The sequence below is a fragment of the Rutidosis leptorrhynchoides genome, chromosome 9 (genome assembly GCF_046630445.1).
Source record: "Rutidosis leptorrhynchoides isolate AG116_Rl617_1_P2 chromosome 9, CSIRO_AGI_Rlap_v1, whole genome shotgun sequence".
NCBI classification, from domain to species: domain Eukaryota; kingdom Viridiplantae; phylum Streptophyta; class Magnoliopsida; order Asterales; family Asteraceae; genus Rutidosis; species Rutidosis leptorrhynchoides.
This window is the reverse complement of record NC_092341.1, coordinates 24,410,774-24,434,561: the sequence shown is the minus strand read 5'-3', so window position 1 is coordinate 24,434,561 and position 23,788 is coordinate 24,410,774.

The following is a 23,788-nucleotide window of genomic DNA, read 5'->3' as shown; positions in this document are numbered from 1 at the left end:
ACTCAAATAACATGTTAAAACAACCATTACTAGCAATTAAACAAGTCTCAAATGGCATTTACATCAATTTAATCAAGTTCATGAATTTTATACCTAAAAAGTCCACTTTAATTCTCAAAAATTATGTTTAGGATCAAAGTTTGGATCATTTAGCTACCTAAACATGTTACACTACTTAATTTAGCAATAATTCATGACAAAAATCAGTCATAACCTATTTATATCAAAAAGCCTCAAATTGCTCAAGAACACAAACCCTAGATTCCTAAGAATTTTGAAGTTTTTGACTTCAAATCATGTTAAATAGCATCAATCTAGGTTATATATGCATAATATACTAACAATTTAACACTAATTAAACTAGAAATTAACAAAATTAAATTAGGTAAAATATTGGTAATTATCACAAAAACTAGAAAATTTTAGAGTTTAGGGGTGTAATTTTTACCTTTTTGTTGAAGAATCCGAACCTAAGTATGATTAGAGCAAGAAATTTGACGAATTATAGTGAAAATTTGCGAATTTTAGAGAGGATTTTGGGGTATTTTCGCGTATGTGTGTGTGGAGTGGTGCAGAGCAGAACTCGCTGAGAGTTTTGTACCTGGCCAGATTTTTCTATCCATGCGATCGCATGGAATTGCAGTTCAAAACCCATGCGATCGCATGGGTCTGCTATATTTTTTTTATTTTTTTATTTTTTTATGAAACCTTTACTAATAAAACATATAATTAAATTAAATTTTAAAAATTTGTTTCTTTTTAGGATGAGGGCGTTTCGGAACGATGTCCTAGTCCGTCCCTCGACAAAATTTTAAAATTTGTCATTTTTAAGCGCGATTTTTAAAAGTAAAGATTTTTGGGTTTTTTAATGTTTTTGGCATACCTTAATTCAATAAGATTAAAAATAATGATAATAAAAGTTCTCGTCCCTCCATTGGGTAGAGCAATTTCGGTTCAACGACCTAGTTTTCAACTCACGACGAATTTTAAAAATCGAATTTTTAACTTAACGAAATAAAGTAAATTTTTGTTTTTAAATTCACACCAAACTTTAATTTAAAATGCATAAAATTAAAAATTCATATTAAAATTAAAAATTCACACCAAATTCATATTATATTTTTGTTTTTATACATACAAACTTATATTAAAAATATTAATTTTTCAAATATTTACAAACTTAAATATATTGATTTTAAAAAGTTTACAATAATAATTTAATATTAATATATTAATTTTAAAAACAAAGTAAAAATTAAAATTAAATTTTTTTTTTTGTCTTTTATCCCACTTTAATCAATCAAATATTATCAAAAATATACGCCCCTCTTTTCGGTAAAGTAATTTTGGCTATATTACCTAGTTTTACTCCTGACGAATTTTTGAAATATTTTGGGTTGATTGATTAAAGATATTTATACCTTAAGAATAAACGGTAAATTTCGCAGTGATGTAATAAATTTTTGTATGATATCAATAATTTCGGTCGCAAAACCTAATTTTATTGAGTACCAATTTAATACTTTATAGCGAACGATTTAGCGTTTATTATCAAAAGGTTAAAAGCAATAAAAATAAAAATAAAAACTGTACATACTTACCTGTGAGATAGAATTCTCAGTGACCTGCTTTAGCCCACTCATAAGATAGTCGGACTAATTGGTTTTCCATAGCTACATAGGCATAACCTCAAGCATTCAACGATTTTTCTTCGAAACATATGAACGGTCCTTCTCTGCATAAAGTAACGAACTCGGTATTGGAATATGTCTGATTCGTCGAGCATTTTCCTTCGTGTGACCATTTTCCGCATTTGTGACATCTTTCAAGGTGTCGTGCTCTTCTTTTCGCTACGGATTTTGATTTTTCTTTACCAAAATGTAACTTATTATGATCGTTTCTGAGTTCTTTTCTTACTCCGTCCAATTTGGCTCTTATTACTGATACCAAGTCACTCGGGAGTGTGTCATTATTACGTTTAGTGATCAAAGCGTGTAGCATTAGACCATGGTTCAGATCAAAGGAATTCTTCATCTCGTAAAACCTAAAAAAATAAAAATTCAGAATGGGGGGAGAAGACTAGTTCTTTAGGGTCTGCTAGGGAAAGACCATTCGGATTCCATTCTCGAAGACTACACGAAAACAGAATATCTAACTCTAACAGAAATACATATTACCCTAAAAAGATTCGAACCTCCCCACACTTAGTTAGATGTGGTGTTGAAATTGTGATTAACGTTATTTTCAATTGTATCATCAACAACTTGTATATCTCTGACTTTTGCTTCAATCCATTTGTTGATTTTCTCCGTAACTTTCACAAATTCAACTAACATTGCCTTTTCTTTTGGCGATAAATTGGATACTAATCGGTTACATAACTTAAAGTTTCCCTTAATCTTAGCATCGTGAATCCGTTTAAAAAGATTTTTTCGTTGAACTGTTAAAAACGGGTTCATCTGATTTCGTATCCTCAACGGAGTTCTTTGTGATTGGATCATCATTAAGTGTTTCTTCATCTTCCCCACACTTATGCATTTTTATTGGTTTAACAGTTTTGGTTGGTGGAGATCTAAACTTTCAGTTCACAAAGGTGACCGATTTATCACCATCCCTAAGTGTCATTCTACCTTCTCTTACATCGATGAATGCCTCGGTGGTTGCTAAAAATGGGCGACCTAAAATTAGAGGAATATCAAAGTTTTCCTCCATATTAATCACTATGAAGTTTGCAACAAAGGTCAAACTTCTCACGTTAACAAGTAAATTATTTGCTATTCCAACCGGGTGTTTAATGGTTAGGTCAAATGATTGAATACCTATTTTGGTTAGTTTTAATTTACCCATACCTAATCTTTTGTATAAGGAAAGAGGCATAATATTTGCACTTGCTCCTAAATCTGCGAGTCCATTATATACAACACCATCATTAAGCAAGCAAGAAATGATAAATTCACCCGGGTCTCCTAGTTTAGTAAGTCGAGTTGGTTTGTTAACCTTTTTCGGGTGTTCTTTTCTTGGTTCTTTCACTTCTATTTGAACTTCTTTTTCTTCATTTCTTGGAATGGGAGGTTTGTATAAGAATTCTTCTTCATCACTCCAATTTGAATCCTCCATATTTTTCAATTTTGATTTTTCATATGTTGTTGATAACATATTTATGTTTTCATTTTGAAGGTTTTCTTGGGTGGTGAAATTATGATTGACTTCATTGTCAACTTCCATCAGACCATGTATGTAATGTTTAACTCTGTGACCATTAACTTTAAATTCAATCCCATTTGAATTTATTAACTCTATTGTTACATATGGGAAAACTCTTTTGACTATAAATGGTCCAGACCATCTTGATTTCAATTTTCCAGGAAATAGCTTGAATCGTGAATTGAAAAGTAGAACTTTGTCTCCTTCCTTAAATCCTTTTGAACTTCTGATTCTTTTATCATGCCATTCCTTCGTTCTTTCTTTATAGATTAACGAATTTTCGTATGCTTCATGTCTTAATTCTTCTAATTCGTTTAATTGACTTAACCGTAGACGTCCGGCTTCATGTAAATCAAGATTACATGTCTTCAAAGCCCAAAATGCTTTGTGTTCAATAACTACTGGAAGATGACATGCTTTTCCGTAAACGAGTTTAAAAGTTGTGGTTCCAATTGGAGTTTTGTAGGCTGTTCTAAAAGCCCAGAGTGCATCCTCCAATTTCATGGACCATTCCTTCGGATTTGATCCTACGGTTTTCTCTAGAATACGTTTTAATGCTCGGTTGGTATTTTTAACTCGTCCACTTGTTTGTGGATGATAAGCGGTAGAGATTTTATGAGTTACTCCATATCTTTTGAGAACTTTCTCAAGTTGATTATTACAAAAATGAGTACCCCGATCACTTATTAAAGCTTTCGGTGTTCCAAACCTTGCAAAAAGACGTTTTAAAAAGTTGACTACAACTCGTGCATCGTTAGTTGGGAGAGCTTGTGCTTCCGCCCATTTAGATACATAATCAATGGCAACGAGAATGTAGAGATTATTATGAGATTTTGGAAATGGACCCATAAAGTCAATACCCCAAATGTCAAATACTTCACATACTTGAATGACATTTTGTGGCATTTCATCACGTTGACTTATTTTTCCGGCCCTTTGACAAGCATCACAGGATTTGCAAAGAAGGTGTGCGTCTTTGAAAATTGTAGGCCAATAGAATCCAGCATCGTAAACTTTTCTTGCTGTGAGTTGAGGCCCATAATGCCCTCCTGTTGGTCCTGTGTAACAATGGTTTAAGATTTGACTAGCTTCATCTCCGAATACACTTCGGCGTATTATTTCATCGGGACAACTTTTGAATAAATATGGATCTTCCCAGAAATAGTGTTTTATATCACTAAAGAATTTCTTTCGTTTTTGGTACGATAATCCTTTTTCAAAGAATCCACATACTAAGTAGTTTGCATAGTCTGCAAACCATGGAATGTATGGCCGATTCATTTAGAACTTCTAATTCGGGATTTTCAAGACGAGAAAGATGATCAGCGGCGAGATTTTCTGCTCCCTTTTTGTCTTGGATTTCAATATCGAACTCTTGTAAGAGTAAGATCCAACGGATTAATCTTGGTTTGGCATCTTGTTTCGAAAATAGGTATCTAAGAGCAGAATGGTCAGTATAGACCACCGTTTTAGCTAGAACGAGATATGAACGAAATTTGTCAAAAGCAAAGACAATAGCAAGGAGTTCTTTTTCAGTAGTTGTATAATTCGTTTGTGCTCCTTGTAACGTCTTACTAGCATAATATATAGGTTGAAATCGTTTTTCAATCCTTTGTCCTAAAACGGCTCCCATTGCAAAATCACTTGCATCGCACATTAGTTCAAACGGTAGATTCCAATTTGGAGTTATCATGATCGGCGCATTAGTGAGTTTCTCTTTAAGAATATTAAAAGATTTGATGCATTCATCTGAAAAGATGAATGGAGCATCCTTTTCTAGGAGTTTATTCATAGGAGTGGCAATTTTAGAAAAATCTTTTATAAAACGTCTGTAAAAACCGGCATGCCCTAGAAAACTCCTAACTCCTCTAACATTGGTGGGATGTGGAAGTTTAGTAATTACATCTACTTTAGCTCTATCCAATTCAATTCCTTCCTTTGAAATTTTATGACCGAGAACGATGCCTTCTTTAACCATGAAATGGCATTTCTCCCAATTAAGTACTAGATTTGATTGTTCGCATCTAATAAGCATTCGTTCAAGATTAACTAGACATGATTCAAATGTATCACCGAAGACTGAAAAGTCATCCATGAAAACTTCCATGCATTCTTCTATCATGTCGTGAAAAATCGCCATCATGCACCTTTGAAAGGTTGCAGGGGCGTTGCAAAGTCCAAATGACATGCGTTTATATGCAAAAGTACCATAAGGGCACGTGAATGTGGTTTTCTCTTGGTCCTCGGGTGCTATTGGAATTTGAAAATATCCGAAAAAACCGTCAAGAAAACAATAGTAACTATTTCAGGCTAATCTTTTCAACATTTGATCGATGAAAGGTAAGGGAAAGTGATCTTTTCTGGTGGCGTCATTTAATTTTCTATAATCAATACAAACACGCCATCCTGTTACAGTCTTAGTAGGAATAAGCTCATTTTTCTCATTTGTGATGACAGTCATGCCACCCTTCTTAGGTACGCATTGAACTGGGCTTACCCATGGACTATCAGAGATTGGATAAATTAAACCTGCATCTAGCAGTTTAATAATTTCTTTCTTAACAACATCTTGCATATTAGGATTTAGTCTTCGTTGGCGTTTCACATACGTTTTATGACCTTCTTCCATGAGGATTTTATGTGTGCAATACGAAGGACTTATTCCTTTAATATCATGAATCTTCCATGCAATAGCTGGTTTATGAGCTTTTAGCACAGAAATGGGTTGAGATTTTTCATTTTCAGTAAGAGAAGACGATATTATTACAGGTAATTCAGATTCACCATGTAAATAAGCGTATTCCAAATGATTTGGAAGTGGCTTTAACTCTAATGTCGGTGGTTCTTCTATCGATGATTTATATCGATATCTGTCTTCCTCTTTTAGCATTTGAATTTCTTCTGTTGTTGGTTCATATCCATTAACCATAAGTGTAGCTAACATTTCAGTTTCATCAATTGGTTCAGTTCCTTCTCCTAAAGAACATTCTCCTGTTCCTTGTAATTCTGGAAATTCTTCTAACAATTCTGCATGTGAATCTATAGTTTGAATATAATAACATGTGTCATCTGCAGATTGTGATTGTTGCATGGCTCTATCAACTGAAAAGGTAACACTCTCGTCCTCTATACTTAGGGTTAGTTTCTTACCAAACACGTCTATTATTGCTTTATCCGTGTTTAAGAATGGTTTTCCTAATATGAGAGGAACTCGAGAATCTTCTTCCATGTTCAAAATAACAAAATCTACTGGAAATACTAAAGTACCAACTTTAACTAGCATGTTCTTCATTATCCCTTTAGGATATTTTACTGATCGATCGGCTAGTTGTATGCTTATTCGTGTTGGTTTCAATTCTCCAAGGTCTAGTTTAGCGTATAGTGAATACGGCATTAAATTTACACTAGCACCTAAATCTGTCAATGCTTCTATTGAACTAAGACTACCCAGAAAACATGGAATTGAGAAACTTCTTGGATCTGATAATTTTTCTGGTATCTTATTTAAAAGCACTGCAGAACAATTAGCATTCATAGTAACAGCCGAGAGTTCTTCCATTTTCTTTCTATTCGTGATTAAATCTTTCAGAAATTTAGCATATCTAGGCATTCCTGAAATCACATCAATGAAAGGAAGATTGACATTTATTTGTTTAAACATATCCAAGAATTTGGATTGCTCGGCTTCAAGTCTCTCTTTTCTCATTTTACTCGGGGTAAGGAAGTGGTGGTTGGTATGGTTTAACATAAGGTTTAGCCTTAACTGTGTTATCTTCATTAACCTTTTCAACTACCGGTTCTTTTTCCTTATCTTGTTCAGACTGTGGTTCTTGTGGAGTAGGAATAGAGTCATCAGAAATTACAGGCATTTCGGGTGGTTTAAGTGTAATACCACTTCTTGTGGTAATGGCTTTAGCTGTTTCATTCTGGGGGTTAGCATTAGTATCGCTAGGTAAACTTCTCGGTTTTCTTTCACCTATCAACCTTGCTAGGTTGCTCACTTCTTGTTCCAGATTTTGAATAGAAGCTTGTTGATTTCTAAATGCTTGAGCATTTTGTTCATTGGTTTGTTTCTGAGATGTGAAAAACTGAGTTTGAGATTCAACTAGCTTCGACATCATGTCTTCTAAATTTGGCTTTTTATCATCTGTTTGTGGTGGTTTGTTTTGAAAAATAGGTCTTTGCTGATTATAAGTATTATTGAATACTTGTTGATTACTAGAACCTTGTTGGTTGTTGTATGGAACATTTCGGTTATAATTCTGATTTTAGATTAGCCTTGGCGGTTGATAATTATTCTGATAAGGCCTTTGGTTTATGTATGAAACATTCTCTCTTTTTTCCATTGTTAGTTCAATACTGAGATAATGTTTAATCAAATGTGGTCCTCCACACTGCTCACAACTAATTCGTATTGAGTGAATATCCTTAGTCATCTTTTCCATTCGTCTCTCGACAACATCTATCTTTGCAGAAATGGAATCGATGTCATGGCTAGAATCGGCTCTAGCTGCTTTAGATGATCTAACGATATCTTTTTCTTGATGCCACTCATGTGAGTGGGAAGCAGTGTTATCAATAATTTTGTAAGCATCAGTTGCGGTTTTCTTCATAATGGATCCACCAGCTGTTATATCCATATCTTTTCTTGTAGTGATGTCGCATCCTTGGTAGAATATTTGTACTATTTGACAAGTGTCTAAACCATGTTGCGGACATCCTCTCAATAACTTTCCAAATCTTGTCCACGCTTCATATAGAGTTTCGTTTGGCTTTTGTGTGAACGTAACAATTTCTCCTTGAAGTCTTACGGCTTTAGATGCCGGAAAGAATTGTTTAAGATATTTTTCAACTAAAACGTCACATGTATCAATCGCCCCTTCAGGTAACGATTCTAACCAATCTTTGGCTTCTCCCTTCAAAGTCCAGGGAAATAACATGAGATATATCTGTTCATCCTCCACTTCTCTTATTTTGAATAAAGTACAAATCCTATTAAAGGTACGAAGATGTTCATTTGGATCTTCCTTCGGCGCACCACTAAATTGGCATTGATTAGTTACCATGTGTAGGATTTGTCCCTTGATTTCATAATCTGGCGCATTAATGTCAGGTTGAGTAATTGCGTGACCTTGGCCAGTGCGTTTAGCTCGCATTCGGTCTTCCATACTTAGAGGTTCCAGATTCTCCATAATTGAATTTGTTGAATCTGAATCACTAGAGTATTCTGATTTAATGGTTGGTTCCTCTATAATCTCTGTTTGAATGATTGGTGGTTCTGGAGGAAAGATTAGTGGTTCAGGATCTCTGATTTGTCCTTGAATATCCTCCGGATTCTCAATTGTGAGGTCAGGTTCAAAAAATGGATTATCGAAAATTTGAATTGGAATACTTGGTCGACTGGATGACGATTCTAAAGAAAAATCAACGACGACAATATTGGCTAGATGTCTTGATCGAGTTACAGGTGGTGAACGTATAAAAGGTGGTGAACGTTTTGCTCGGTGCATTCACTAAATATCCTATTAGTTATAAAAGATAAAAATTATTAAAGTTATCAAATTAATAGACTTTTCTGCTTTTGCTCACGTTTTGAATAGCCAATAGATGCAACAGGGAGCCAGAACCCTTTAAATCGGAAACTCACAACTCAGCCACTAACAAATCCAACTATTAATACGAAGCAGAAAATTTGGATGTCTATCAATTTAACCGCTTAAAATAATTTTTCGTTGAAATTTTAGAGAAGAAATAGAAAATTAAAATTCTAAGTCCTAAAAACTAGAGTGGCGAAAAATAAGAAAGAAAAAGAGCGCGTCGAAAAACGTCGAAAAATAAAAGGTCGAAAAAATAATAGGCGTCGAAAAATAAAAATAAGAAAGTAGCGCGTCGAAACTTAAAAGGAACTAAAAACTAAGAATTAAAAGTCGCGTCTAAAAATATTAAAGCTTACAAGAAATACTATATCCCAAATAGCAATAACTTAAAAAGGTATTAAAATATAAAAACGGCGTCGCAAAATTCTAAAGCACCTAAATCTTTAGTCTAAAGAAAAAGCACTTAAGGGATTTTACGGCAAAGCCTAAAAATCTAGAAATAAAAAATAACTATGGCAAATACTATATCTTAAAACTAATTACGATCGAAAAATATAAATATTACGCTAAAACAAATAAAAAGATACAAAATATAAAAATAAAACTTAAAGTTGTAAAAAGTATAATTTTTATAAAAATATTATTTTTATATTATTTATTTTATAAAACTATTAATTTCATATATTTATACAACTAATTAAACTAAATAATACAAATTAAATAAATAAAACTAAACTAATTAATTAAATAAACAACCCTAATTAGGGTTTTAATAAATAATAATAATAATAATTACGTAATTATTGCAGTTGGATGGTCAAACCTGGCGTGTCAGACAACCTCATGCGGTCGCATGAGTTCTACGCCTCTGGGCCATGCGATCACATGGCTATTGGATCCGGGCTGCTACAGTAATCGGGCCGAGTGTTTTTTCTCTTTTTTTTCTGTTTTAATTTTTTGTATAAAATATTTATAAAAAAACTTATATTTTTACAAACTTAAAATAAAAATAAAGAAACTTTATAAAACTTATATATTTAACAAACTCTTAAAAATATATAAATTTTGGTTTTGTTTTTATATTTTTGTATTTTTTTTAAAATTTAAAACGTATATTTTTATACAAAGAACTTAATAAATTTTTTTTATATATATATAGCGTTGCGCTTCCGGCGTTTTAGTGTCCCCGGCAGCAGCGCCAAAAATACTTGATGTGTGCGAGGCGTACTAGGAAATAGTTATATTTTTACTACGAAAAACTATTAAATACGATACAATTTTACACAAGTGATTTATTTATTTATAGAGTGGATATACCTAAACCTTGCTACAACACTTATAGGCAGTGTACCTAATCGTACAGTAGTGTAGTTTTTAGTAAGTCCGGTTCGTTCCACAAGGATCTTTAGCCAAGCTTAACGCTATATTTTTAACTTATAATTATAAAAATACAAAAATATATATAAGTAGTATTATTATTATAAAAGGGGGTTTTTACCGTTTAATGACCGGTTTGTCGATTTTTAAAACTTTAGTCGCAGTTAAAACCTAATGTAAAATATTAAAAATAAATATAACTTAATTTAAAGCGTAAAGTAAATAACGATAATGAAATTGTGATAAATAAAATTGCGATAAATAAATTGACAATAAATAAAAGTGCGATAATTAAAAGTGCAATTAAATATGAAATAAAGGAAATTAAATATGAAATAAAGGAATTATGCTTATTTAAACTTCCGTAATCATGATGTTTGACGTGTTGATTTTAGTTTTATTACCATGGGTTAATTGTCCTTTGTCCTGGATTATTCGATATGTCCATACGGATTTGTCCATAGTAGTCCATCAGTCATAATCATAAAGTGCGAAAGTCTTCGTCAAATTATTCTTATTCCCGAAGTCAAATATTTCAACTAATTGGGGATTCGAATTGTAACAAGGTCTTAATACTTTGTTTAATGAATACACCAGGTTATCGACTGCGTGTAGTCCAAGGTTTTACTACTTTGTTAACAATTACACCAATTACCCTTGAATGTAATCCACCCCTGTTTCAACAAGTTTATTAACTATTAATCCAGTTCCATGTCCGGTAAAATGAACAATTATTGGTATTTATAGATATCCCGCCCACCGTACCCAGTCAAGCGTATGTGGTTATATATAAATACGTCAAATTATAATTCTATATATTAAATCAACGAGGTATCATTTAGTTAATATAAAACCCATTAATAGCCCATAGTCTAATTTCTACAAGTGTCGTTCTTTTATCCAAAGCCCAATTATGGTCCAAAGCCCAATTATCCAATTTTAATATTTAGCCCAACATCACGATTACTTCAGCATTAAATAAGCATAATAATATCTTAGCTACGAGACATTAATTTAAAAAGGTTGAACATAACTTACAATGATTAATAATAGCGTGGCATTACACGGACAGAATTTCGACTTACACCCTTACAACATTCGCTAACATACCCTTATTATTAGAATTTAAAATTAAAATTAAAATATAATATATATATATATATATATATATATATATATATATATATATATATATATATATATATATATATATATATATATATATATATATATATATATATATACGAGTGAGAGATAGATGGAAAGGCTGTTTTAAGATCGCTCAAAACTGCGAAATTTATAGGCATGTGGCCACAAAAAGTGGCCCATGCGATCGCATGGAAATCCTTCTTCAAAGCCATGCGATCGCATGGCCAGCTGGGACAGCTCAACTTGCTTTGTTTTCTTTCTTGCCGACGGTTTTTATAAATAAATATAATATATAAATAATTTTAAGAATTATTTAAATATTATATTATATTTATGTGCATAGTTGACTTGTAATTTTTAGTCCGTTGCGTCGAGCGTTGAGAGTTGACTTTGGTCTCGGTTCCGGATTTTCGAACGTCCTTGCGTATAATTTAATATCTTGTACTTTGCGTTTTACGTCTTGTACTCTTGTAATTTCGAGACGTTTCTCATCAATAATTTGAACCACTTTGATTGTACTTTCTACTTTTGAGCTTTTTGGTCGTTTGCGTCTTCAATTCGTCGAATCTGTCTTTTGTCTTCACCTTTTATTATTTAAACGAATATTGCTTGTAAATAGAACAATTGCAACTAAAAGCTTGTCTTTCTTGAGGGATAATGTTATGAAATATATGTTTGTTTTTAGCATTATCATGGTTACGCTTCTATGGGCTATTTGGTGGTATCGTAATGGAGTTGTTTTTAACAATTCTTTTTGTAGTAAAAGTAGTTTTTTTTTATCTTATTAGATTGTATTCGTTTCGTTGGATTAAACATAGAAGCCACTTAGTTTCAAATTGGAACTCATGGTTGTCTATGCCGTTGTAATTATCCCTTAACGCCTTGCTAGGAATCGTTTATTAATATATATGATTCTTTGACCGTTAAAAAAAAGTCATCAACTACAAAAGAGGCAAAGAAGAAATTGAGTAACAAGTCTCCTGCTTCACAAAAATATGACGTCATGGTGGTCTTTGTGTTTTGACACATTTGAAAATTTGGAATACAATCCCTTCTGAGAATAATCTGAATAATAGATTGGGTGTATAGGGTTTATATGTGGATTTTGGAATTAGTGTTGCAGGTGTTAACGTTAACGGAGAAAGATTATAAGATAAATGTAATAATTTTAATTTATATAGAAATAAATATTAAATAAATTACAAAGTATGATGGTAGGGCATTTTGGGAAGTGCGGTAAAAATGTAGTGGATTTATAAAAAATGATTGTGAAAATATCATTACCCTTTCCGTTTTCCCCCAGCCATTTGTATTCTCTGTTGATGACGTTTTCTTTTGGAAAACATCCTCGATCCTTGTTTCTATATGAGTTTTCGTTTTTCCGGCAAAAAAAAAAAATGTAAATTCTTACCTATGAATACAATCTTGTTTACCCATTGTTCATCAGCATTCCACGCCCGATCTGGTGAGCCTTGAAATATGTCATGTACTCCCTGTTTTGAAAGCCACATATATAAGTTGTATTTTCAGACAAATAATCAATTAAAAAAAGTAGCCGCGAGGAAATAAGTCACCTGAAACACAAATCTTTCATCCATACCATCAACAACAGATAAAAGCCCTTTCATGCGATATATATGTTGGAAAAATTGGTTAAAAGGTGTGTGTTTTCACCAACTTTGGACACTAATTAATATATGATAGAAGTTGATATTAATGATGATTTAATGGGTTTTGTAGCCTTTTGCGAGGACTTTATAACGAACTAAAGTGTGTCTAAAACGGAATAAAGGTGAATGAGATATCGAATCTCAAAGTTGATAGTTTGGTGCAAAATTTAGAGGGTTTGGCACTTGTCCCACATCGGTAGTGGAAGCAAACCTAAGATCTTGGTATCCACTATAAATAAAGGCCTTTAGAAATTGTAAAAAAAACACCTAAAAATCGTATAAGCATTCTTATACGTTCTGAGGTCTCCCTCTTGATTCGGACCAGTGTACCCTGGTGGTAACAGACAAATAATATGTTTAAGAGAATTGTGTCAAACAAACGCCCGATTCAACCTTCAATTCGGTTATCATTCTACCTTTTCGTTCTTATAATGATTATATATATATATATATATATATATATATATATATATATATATATATATATATATATATATATATATATATATATATATATATATAGGGGCAGGATCAATGGGGAAGTAACCAATCGGAGGGAAGCGGGGGGAAGCAAAAATTTTTTTTTTTTTCATTTTTTTGAAAAAAAAAAATTTCCGGCATCAAGATCACACGAAAATATGAACATTTAGAAGAGACACTTCGTGATGAATGTTATTATTTAGGCGGGAAAATGATCGACAAAAATAACATTCAAGATAATATTGTTCGTGAAGAATATGAACGTTTTTTTTTCATGTTTTGTGAAGTAAAATTTAACCAGATTTAAAGTTTAGGGTTTAGGATTTAGGGTTTAGGGTTTGGTGTTTTGGGTTTATTCCATAAACCCAAAACACCAAACACCAAACCCTAAACCCTAAATTCTAAACCGTTCGTGTTAAAAACTCAATCTAAATCCTAAATCTAAACCCTAAACCCTAAATTTCTAAACCCTAATATCTAAACCCCATAAACCCTAATATCTAAACCCTAATATCTAAACCCCAATAGCTAAAACCTCAAAATACGCTCGAAAAACACGATAATTGTTATATATTACTTCTTCGAGCGTTTTCCCGCCAAAATAAAAACATTTATCACAAAGTGTCTCTACTAAATGTTCATATTTTCATCTCATCTATAATGTTCGTGAACAAAGTTTTTTCAAAAAACGAAAAAAAAAGTTTTTGCTTCCCCCCGCTTCCCCAGAATGGTTACTTCCCTCTTGATCCTACCACTATATATATATATATATATATATATATATATATATATATATATATATATATATATATATATATATATATAGTGGACCAATCCATAGATAAGCACTAAATGGGGTACAAACTGGATAAGTGAATATGGGTCTCACATTTTAGAAATTCCAATTTTATACTAAAAAATGCAGAAGGGTATTTTGGTCATTTTCATAATTTAATTTTCCTTAGCAATAAAAGAAAAGGAAATAAAAGACTGCAGTTAGGGTTCAGTTCATACGTTCTTCAGTTCATCTCCTTTAACTGATATCTTATCCAATCTCAGATCCTTATAACACGATTTTGATTTCACGTTACGGACTCAAATAGAAAGCTTCAAAATCATGATTCCGAGATGACGAAGGTTCCATCGATTTGAACTGTAATTTTAGAATCTGAGCATAAAAGAAGACTTCTGATTATCATTGTGATTGTTTCGAAGAAAATCGTCATTTGATTGTTCGGTGGTTCTGTTAATCAATTGAAAAGTAGCGAAGTTTATCGAAGAACAAATGGATGAATTCTAACAGGTTTCTTCTTGTTTTATAAATTAGGTCTCTTCTTTGTTTTATGAATTAGGAATTTAGCTAAGTCTCTTGTTTTTTTTATGAATTAAGAATTTAGCTAAGTCTCTTGTTTTATGAATTAAGTGATCTTCATTTGTAAAATTAGATACTTAAAATCAATTCATAGAACCGAGAGTTGATATAGTTCTTACATGATCTTTCTAGTAATTAGTAAAAATTTTCAATCTGAGTGTAGTTTTGTGTACATGATGAATGATTTTCCATTTATAAGATGTTGCACACTGTAGTGACCAGAACTTTTCCATGTTTATATATATTAATTGAGATTGATATTTACATGATTAAATGTTTCCAACATGTTAAGCAATCAAACTTGTTAAGACTTGATTAATTGAAATATGTTTCATATAGACAATTGACCACCCAAGTTGACAGGTGATTCACGAACGTTAAAACTTGTAAAAACTATATGATGACATATATATGGATATATATATAGTTAACATGATACTATGATAAGTAAACATATCATTAAGTATATTAACAATGAACTACATATGTAAAAACAAGTCTACTAACTTAATGATTTTTAAACGAGACATATATGTAACGATTATCGTTGTAAAGACATTTAATGTATATATATCATATTAAGAGATATTCATACATGATAATATCATGATAATATAATAATTTAAAATCTCATTTGATATTATAAACATTGGTTTAACAACATTTAACAAGATCGTTAACCTAAAGGTTTCAAAACAACACTTACATGTAACGACTAACGATGACTTAACGACTCAGTTAAAATGTATATACATGTAGTGTTTTAATATGTATTTATACACTTTTGAAAGACTTCAATACACTTATCAAAATACTTCTACTTAACAAAAATGCTTACAATTACATCCTCGTTCAGTTTCACCAACAATTCTACTCGTATGCACCTGTATTCGTACTAGTACAATACACAGCTTTTAGATGTATGTACTATTGGTATATACACTCCAATGATCAGCTCTTAGCAGCCCATGTGAGTCACCTAACACATGTGGGAACCATCATTTGGAAACTAGCATGAAATATCTCATAAAATTACAAAAATATGAGTAATCATTCAGACTTATTTACATGAAAATAAAATTACATATCCTTTATATCTAATCCATACACTAACGACCAAAAACACCTACAAACACTTTCATTCTTCAATTTTCTTCATCTAATTGATCTCTCTCAAGTTCTATCTTCAAGTTCTAAGTGTTCTTCATAAATTCTACAAGTTCTAGTTACATAAAATCAAGAATACTTTCAAGTTTGCTAGCTCACTTCCAATCTTGTAAGGTGATCATCCAACCTCAAGAAATCTTTGTTTCTTACAGTAGGTTATAATTCTAATACAAGGTAATAATCATATTCAAACTTTGGTTCAATTTCTATAACTATAACAATCTTATTTCAAGTGATGATCTTACTTGAACTTGTTTTCGTGTCATGATTCTGCTTCAAGAACTTCGAGCCATCCAAGGATCCGTTGAAGCTAGATCCATTTTTCACTTTTCCAGTAGGTTTATCCAAGGAACTTAAGGTAGTAATGATGTTCATAACATCATTCGATTCATACATATAAAGCTATCTTATTCGAAGGTTTAAACTTGTAATCACTAGAACATAGTTTAGTTAATTCTAAATTTGTTCGCAAACAAAAGTTAATCCTTCTAACTTGACTTTTAAAATCAACTAAACACATGTTCTATATCTATATGATATGCTAACTTAATGATTTAAAACCTGGAAACACGAAAAACGCCGTAAAACCGGATTTACGCCGTCGTAGTAACACCGCGGGCTGTTTTGGGTTAGTTAATTAAAAACTATGATAAACTTTGATTTAAAAGTTGTTATTCTGAGAAAATGATTTTTATTATGAACATGAAACTATATCCAAAAATTATGGTTAAACTCAAAGTGGAAGTATGTTTTCTAAAATGGTCATCTAGACGTCGTTCTTTCGACTGAAATGACTACCTTTACAAAAACGACTTGTAACTTATTTTTCCGACTATAAACCTATAATTTTTCTGTTTAGATTCATAAAATAGAGTTCAATATGAAACTATAGCAATTTGATTCACTCAAAACGGATTTAAAATGAAGAAGTTATGGGTAAAACAAGATTGGATAATTTTTCTCATTTTAGCTACGTGAAAATTGGTAACAAATCTATTCCAACCATAACTTAATCAACTTGTATTGTATATTATGTAATCTTGAGATACCATAGACACGTATACAATGTTTCGACCTATCATGTCGACACATCTATATATATTTCGGAACAACCATAGACACTCTATATGTGAATGTTGGAGTTAGCTATACAGGGTTGAGGTTGATTCCAAAATATATATAGTTTGAGTTGTGATCAATACTGAGATACGTATACACTGGGTCGTGGATTGATTCAATATAATATTTATCGATTTATTTCTGTACATCTAACTGTGGACAACTAGTTGTAGGTTACTAACGAGGACAGCTGACTTAATAAACTTAAAACATCAAAATATATTAAAAGTGTTGTAAATATATTTTGAACATACTTTGATATATATGTATATATTGTTATAGGTTCGTGAATCAACCAGTGGCCAAGTCTTACTTTCCGACGAAGTAAAAATCTGTGAAAGTGAGTTATAGTCCCACTTTTAAAATCTAATATTTTTGGGATGAGAATACATGCAGGTTTTATAAATGATTTACAAAATAGACACAAGTACGTGAAACTACATTCTATGGTTGAATTATCGAAATCGAATATGCCCCTTTTTATTAAGTCTGGTAATCTAAGAATTAGGGAACAGACACCCTAATTGACGCGAATCCTAAAGATAGATCTATTGGGCCTAACAAACCCCATCCAAAGTACCGGATGCTTTAGTACTTCGAAATTTATATCATATCCGAAGGGTGTCCCGGAATGATGGGGATATTCTTATATATGCATCTTGTTAATGTCGGTTACCAGGTGTTCACCATATGAATGATTTTTATCTCTATGTATGGGATGTGTATTGAAATATGAAATCTTGTGGTCTATTATTATGATTTGATATATATAGGTTAAACCTATAACTCACCAACATTTTTGTTGACGTTTTAAGCATGTTTATTCTCAGGTGATTATTAAGAGCTTCCGCTGTCGCATACTTAAATAAGGACGAGATTTGGAGTCCATGCTTGTATGATATTGTGTAAAAACTGCATTCAAGAAACTTATTTTGTTGTAACATATTTATATTGTAAACCATTATGTAATGGTCGTGTGTAAACAGGATATTTTAGATTATCATTATTTGATAATCTACGTAAAGCTTTTTAAACCTTTATTGATGAAATAAAGGTTATGGTTTGTTTTAAAATGAATGCAGTCTTTGAAAAACGTCTCATATAGAGGTCAAAACCTCGCAACGAAATCAATTAATATGGAACGTTTTTAATCAATAAGAACGAGACATTTCAGTTGGTATCCGAGCGTTGGTCTTAGAGAACCAGAATTTTGCATTAGTGTGTCTTATCGAGTTTGTTAGGATGCATTAGTGAGTCTGGACTTCGACCGTATTTACTTGAAAAATGATTGCTTAACAAATTTTGTTGGAAACTATATATTTTTAACATGTGAATATTATGTGATATATTAATCTCTTAACGCGTTTGATATTATGTGATAGATGTCTACCTCTAGAACAAGTCCCATTGACTCACCTAATAATAATGAAGAGTCAAATGTAAATTGGAATGATTCGTGGACTGATTCACAAGTTCCCGAAGAGGAACCGGAAGAAGAGTCGGAACCGGAAGAAGAGTCGGAACCGGAAGAAGAATCGGAACCAGAAGAAGAATCGGAACCGGATGAAGAAATAGAACCGGTGGGGGAAATAATAAAACGGTTAAGTAAAAGAAAATCCTCAACCAACCGACCAAGGTTAATTATGGTCAATGGTGTTTCTGCCAAGGAAGCAAAATATTGGGAGGATTACCAATTCTCCGATGAATCGGATTCCGACGAGAATTCCGATGATGTTATAGAAATTACCCCAACTGAATTTAAAAAGGCAAAAGAAAATAATAAGGGAAAGGGCATAAAAATAGAGAAATCTAATTCCAACCCTGATGAACTTTATATGTATCGTCAACCCCCGAAGTCCTTAAGTTGTAACAATGACCCGGGAACCTCTAAACCACCAGGTTTTTCTAAACCGTTGTGGAAAACGACAGCTCGTATTAGGGGAACATCATATATCCCTAGAAACTTGGCAAAACGAACTAAAACCGAAGAAGAAGAAACGAGTGAGTCGGAATAAGATAGTTATATTCGTGTGGTGTAATATATGTAATATAGTGTGCTTATGCTTTATGATATATGTAAAAATTGCTTGCATTAATAAGTATTTTTTTTATGAATCTAACTCTTGTCTATTTTACAGTATAAAAACACAAAATGGATAGACAACCCAATATTTTAAGAGACCTACCCGGAGACATGATTGATGAAATCTTGTCTAGAGTCGGTCAGAATTCTTCGGCACAATTATTTAAGGCGAGATCAGTTTGTAAGACATTCGAAGAACGTTCCAAGAATGCCTTGGTTTATAAAAGGCTTTCATTCGAAAGATGGGGGATATCACATTGGGAAATCCATAAGTTACGATGTGTTTACTTTGACGCATATATTGCGGGGAACCCAAATGCTATTTTACGCAATGGGTTAAGAAATTATTTTGACTCAATATATCCGAATATTGGACTTCGTGATTTAGAAAAAGCGGCTAACATGCAACATAAAGAAGCATGTTATGATTAACTTGTTCCATTTGACTATTTTGAAGGAAATGACACCGACTACTCGACACACCGTGAATATGAATGAAGAGGAATTCCGTACTTTTCTAGCTTCAAACATAGCCGCAGTACAGGCTGCGCTACATACCAACAATAACCTTGGATCTAGCAGTACAGGAAATCGTGTAGGATGCACCTACAAAGAATTCACTGCCTGCAAACCTTTGGAATTTGATGGAACCGAAGGACCGATCGGATTGAAACGGTGGACCGAGAAGGTCGAATCGGTGTTTGCCATAAGTAAGTGTACTGAAGAGGACAAAGTGAAGTACGCTACGCATACCTTCACAGGTTCTGCATTAACATGGTGGAATACCTATCTAGAGCAAGTGGGACAAGATGATGCGTACGCACTACCGTGGTCAGCATTCAAGCACTTGATGAACGAGAAGTACCGTCCCAGAACCGAGGTCAATAAGCTCAAGACAGAACTTAGAGGGTTACGAACCCAAGGATTTGATATTACCACGTACGAAAGACGATTCACAGAATTGTGCCTATTGTGTCCTGGAGCATTCGAAGATGAGGAAGAGAAGATCGACGCGTTTGTGAAAGGATTACCGGAAAGAATCCAAGAAGATATAAGTTCACACGAGCCCGCCTCCATACAACAGGCATGTAGAATGGCTCACAAACTAGTGAACCAGATTGAAGAAAGAATTAAAGAACAGACTGTTGAAGAGGCCAATGTGAAGCAAGTCAAAAGAAAGTGGGAGGAAAACGGTGATAAGAATCACCAATACAACAACAACAGCAATTACAACAATAATCGCAACAATTATCCCAACAATTGCAACATCAATCGCAACTACAACAAACGGCCCAACAACAACAACAACAACAGCAACTACAACAATCATCCCAACAACAATAATAACCGCAACAACAACAACAACAATCAGAAGCAGCTATGCCAAAGGTGTGAAAAGTATCACTCGGGGTTCTGCACCAAATTTTGCAACAAGTGTAAAAGAAATGGTCATAGCGCGGCGAAGTGTGAGGTCTACGGACCAGGGGTTAACAGAACGAAAGGAACAAATGGTGTCGGAACGAGTAATGGCGGAGCAAGTAGTGTCGGAGCAAGTTATGCCAATGTAGTTTGTTATAAATGTGGAAAACCGGGCCACATTATTAGAAATTGCCCAAACCAGGAGAACACGAATGGAAAAGGCCGCGGAAGAGTTTTCAATATTAATGCGGCAGAGCCACAGGAAGACCCGGAGCTTGTTACGGGTACGTTTCTTATTGACAATAAATCTGCTTACGTTTTATTTGATTCGGGTGCGGATAGAAGCTATATGAGTAGAGATTTTTGTGCTAAATTAAGTTGTCCATTGACGCCTTTGGATAGTAAATTTTTACTCGAATTAGCAAATGGTAAATAAATTTCAGCAGATAATATATGTCGGAATCGAGAAATTAAACTAGTTAGCGAAACATTTAAGATTGATTTGATACCAGTAGAGTTAGGGAGTTTTGATGTGATAATCAGTATGGACTGGTTGAAAGAAGTGAAAGCAGAGATCGTTTGTTACAAAAATGCAATTCGCATTATACGAGAAAAAGGAAAACCCTTAATGGTGTACGGAGAAAAGGGCAACACGAAGCTACATCTTATTAGTAATTTGAAGGCACAAAAACTAATAAGAAAAGGTTGCTATGCTGTTCTAGCACACGTCGAGAAAGTACAAACTGAAGAAAAGAGCATCAATGATGTTCCCATTGCAAAAGAATTTCCCGATGTATTTCCGAAAGAATTACCGGGATTACCCCCACATCGATCCGTTGAATTTCAAATAGATCTTGTACCAGGAGCTGCACCAATAGCTCGTGCTCCTTACAGACTCGCACCCAGCGAGATGAAAGAACTTCAAAGCCAATTACAAGAACTTTTAGAGCGTGGTTTCATTCGACCAAGCACATCACCGTGGGGAGCTCCTGTTTTATTTGTCAAGAAGAAAGATGGTACATTCAGGTTGTGTATCGACTACCGAGAGTTGAACAAACTTACCATCAAGAACCGCTACCCACTACCGAGAATCGACGACTTATTTGATCAACTACAAGGCTCGTCTGTTTATTCAAAGATTGACTTACGTTCCGGGTATCATCAAATGCGGGTGAAAGAAGATGATATTCCAAAGACTGCTTTCAGAACACGTTACGGTCATTATGAGTTTATGGTCATGCCGTTTGGTTTAACTAATTCACCAGCTGTGTTCATGGACCTTATGAACCGAGTGTGCGGACTATACCTTAACAAGTTTGTCATTGTTTTCATTGATGACATACTTATTTACTCAAAGAATGACCAAGAACACGGTGAACATTTGAGAAAGGTGTTAGAAGTATTGAGGAAGGAAGAATTGTACGCTAAGTTTTAAAAGTGTGCATTTTGGTTGGAAGAAGTTCAATTCCTCGGTCACATAGTGAACAAAGAAGGTATTAAGGTGGATCCGGCAAAGATAGAAACTGTTGAAAAGTGGGAAACCCCGAAAACTCCGAAACACATACGCCAGTTTTTAGGACTAGCTGGTTACTACAGAAGGTTCATCCAAGACTTTTCCAGAATAGCAAAACCCTTGACTGCATTAACGCATAAAGGGAAGAAATTTGAATGGAATGATGAACAAGAGAAAGCGTTTCAGTTATTGAAGAAAAAGCTAACTACGGCACCTATATTGTCATTGCCTGAAGGGAATGATGATTTTGTGATTTATTGTGACGCATCAAAGCAAGGTCTCGGTTGTGTATTAATACAACGAACGAAGGTGATTGCTTATGCGTCTAGACAATTGAAGATTCACGAACAAAATTATACGACGCATGATTTGAAATTAGGCGCGGTTGTTTTTGCATTAAAGACTTGGAGGCACTACTTATATGGGGTCAAAAGTATTATATATACCGACCACAAAAGTTTTCAACACATATTTAATCAGAAACAACTGAATATGAGGCAGCGTAGGTGGATTGAATTGTTGAATGATTACGACTTTGAGATTCGTTACCACCCGGGGAAGGCAAATGTGGTAGCCGATGCCTTGAGCAGGAAGGACAGAGAACCCATTCGAGTAAAATCTATGAATATAATGATTCATAATAACCTTACTACTCAAATAAAGGAGGCGCAACAAGGAGTTTTAAAAGAGGGAAATTTAAAGGATGAAATACCCAAAGGATCGGAGAAGCATCTTAATATTCGGGAAGACGGAACCCGGTATAGGGCTGAAAGGATTTGGGTACCAAAATTTGGAGATATGAGAGAAATGGTACTTAGAGAAGCTCATAAAACCAGATACTCAATACATCCTGGAACGGGGAAGATGTACAAGGATCTCAAGAAACATTTTTGGTGGCCAGGTATGAAAGCCGATATTGCTAAATATGTAGGAGAATGTTTGACGTGTTCTAAGGTCAAAGCTGAACATCAGAAACCATCAGGTCTACTACAACAACCTGAAATCCCGGAATGGAAATAGGAAAACATTACCATGGATTTCATTACTAAATTGCCAAGGACTGCAAGTGGTTATGATATTATTTAGGTAATAGTTGATCGTCTCACCAAGTCAGCACACTTCCTGCCAATAAGAGAAGATGACAAGATGGAGAAGTTAGCACGACTGTATTTGAAGGAAGTCGTCTCCAGACATGGAATACCAATCTCTATTATCTCTGATAGGGATGGCAGATTTATTTCAAGATTCTGGCAGACATTACAGAAAGCATTAGGAACTCGTCTAGACATGAGTACTGCCAATCATCCACAAACTGATGGGCAGAGCGAAAGGACGATATGAACGCTTGAAGACATGCTACGAGCTTGTGTTATTGATTTCGGAAACAGTTGGGATCGACATCTACCGTTAGCAGAATTTTCCTACAACAACAGCTACCATTCAAGCATTGAGATGGCGCCGTTTGAAGCACTTTATGGTAGAAAGTGCAGGACTCCTATTTGTTGGAATGAAGTGGGGGATAGACAGATTACGGGTCCGGAGATTATACAAGAAACTACCGAGAAGATCATCCAAATTCAACAACGGTTGAAAACTGCCCAAAGTCGACAAAAGAGCTACGCTGAAATTAAAAGAAAA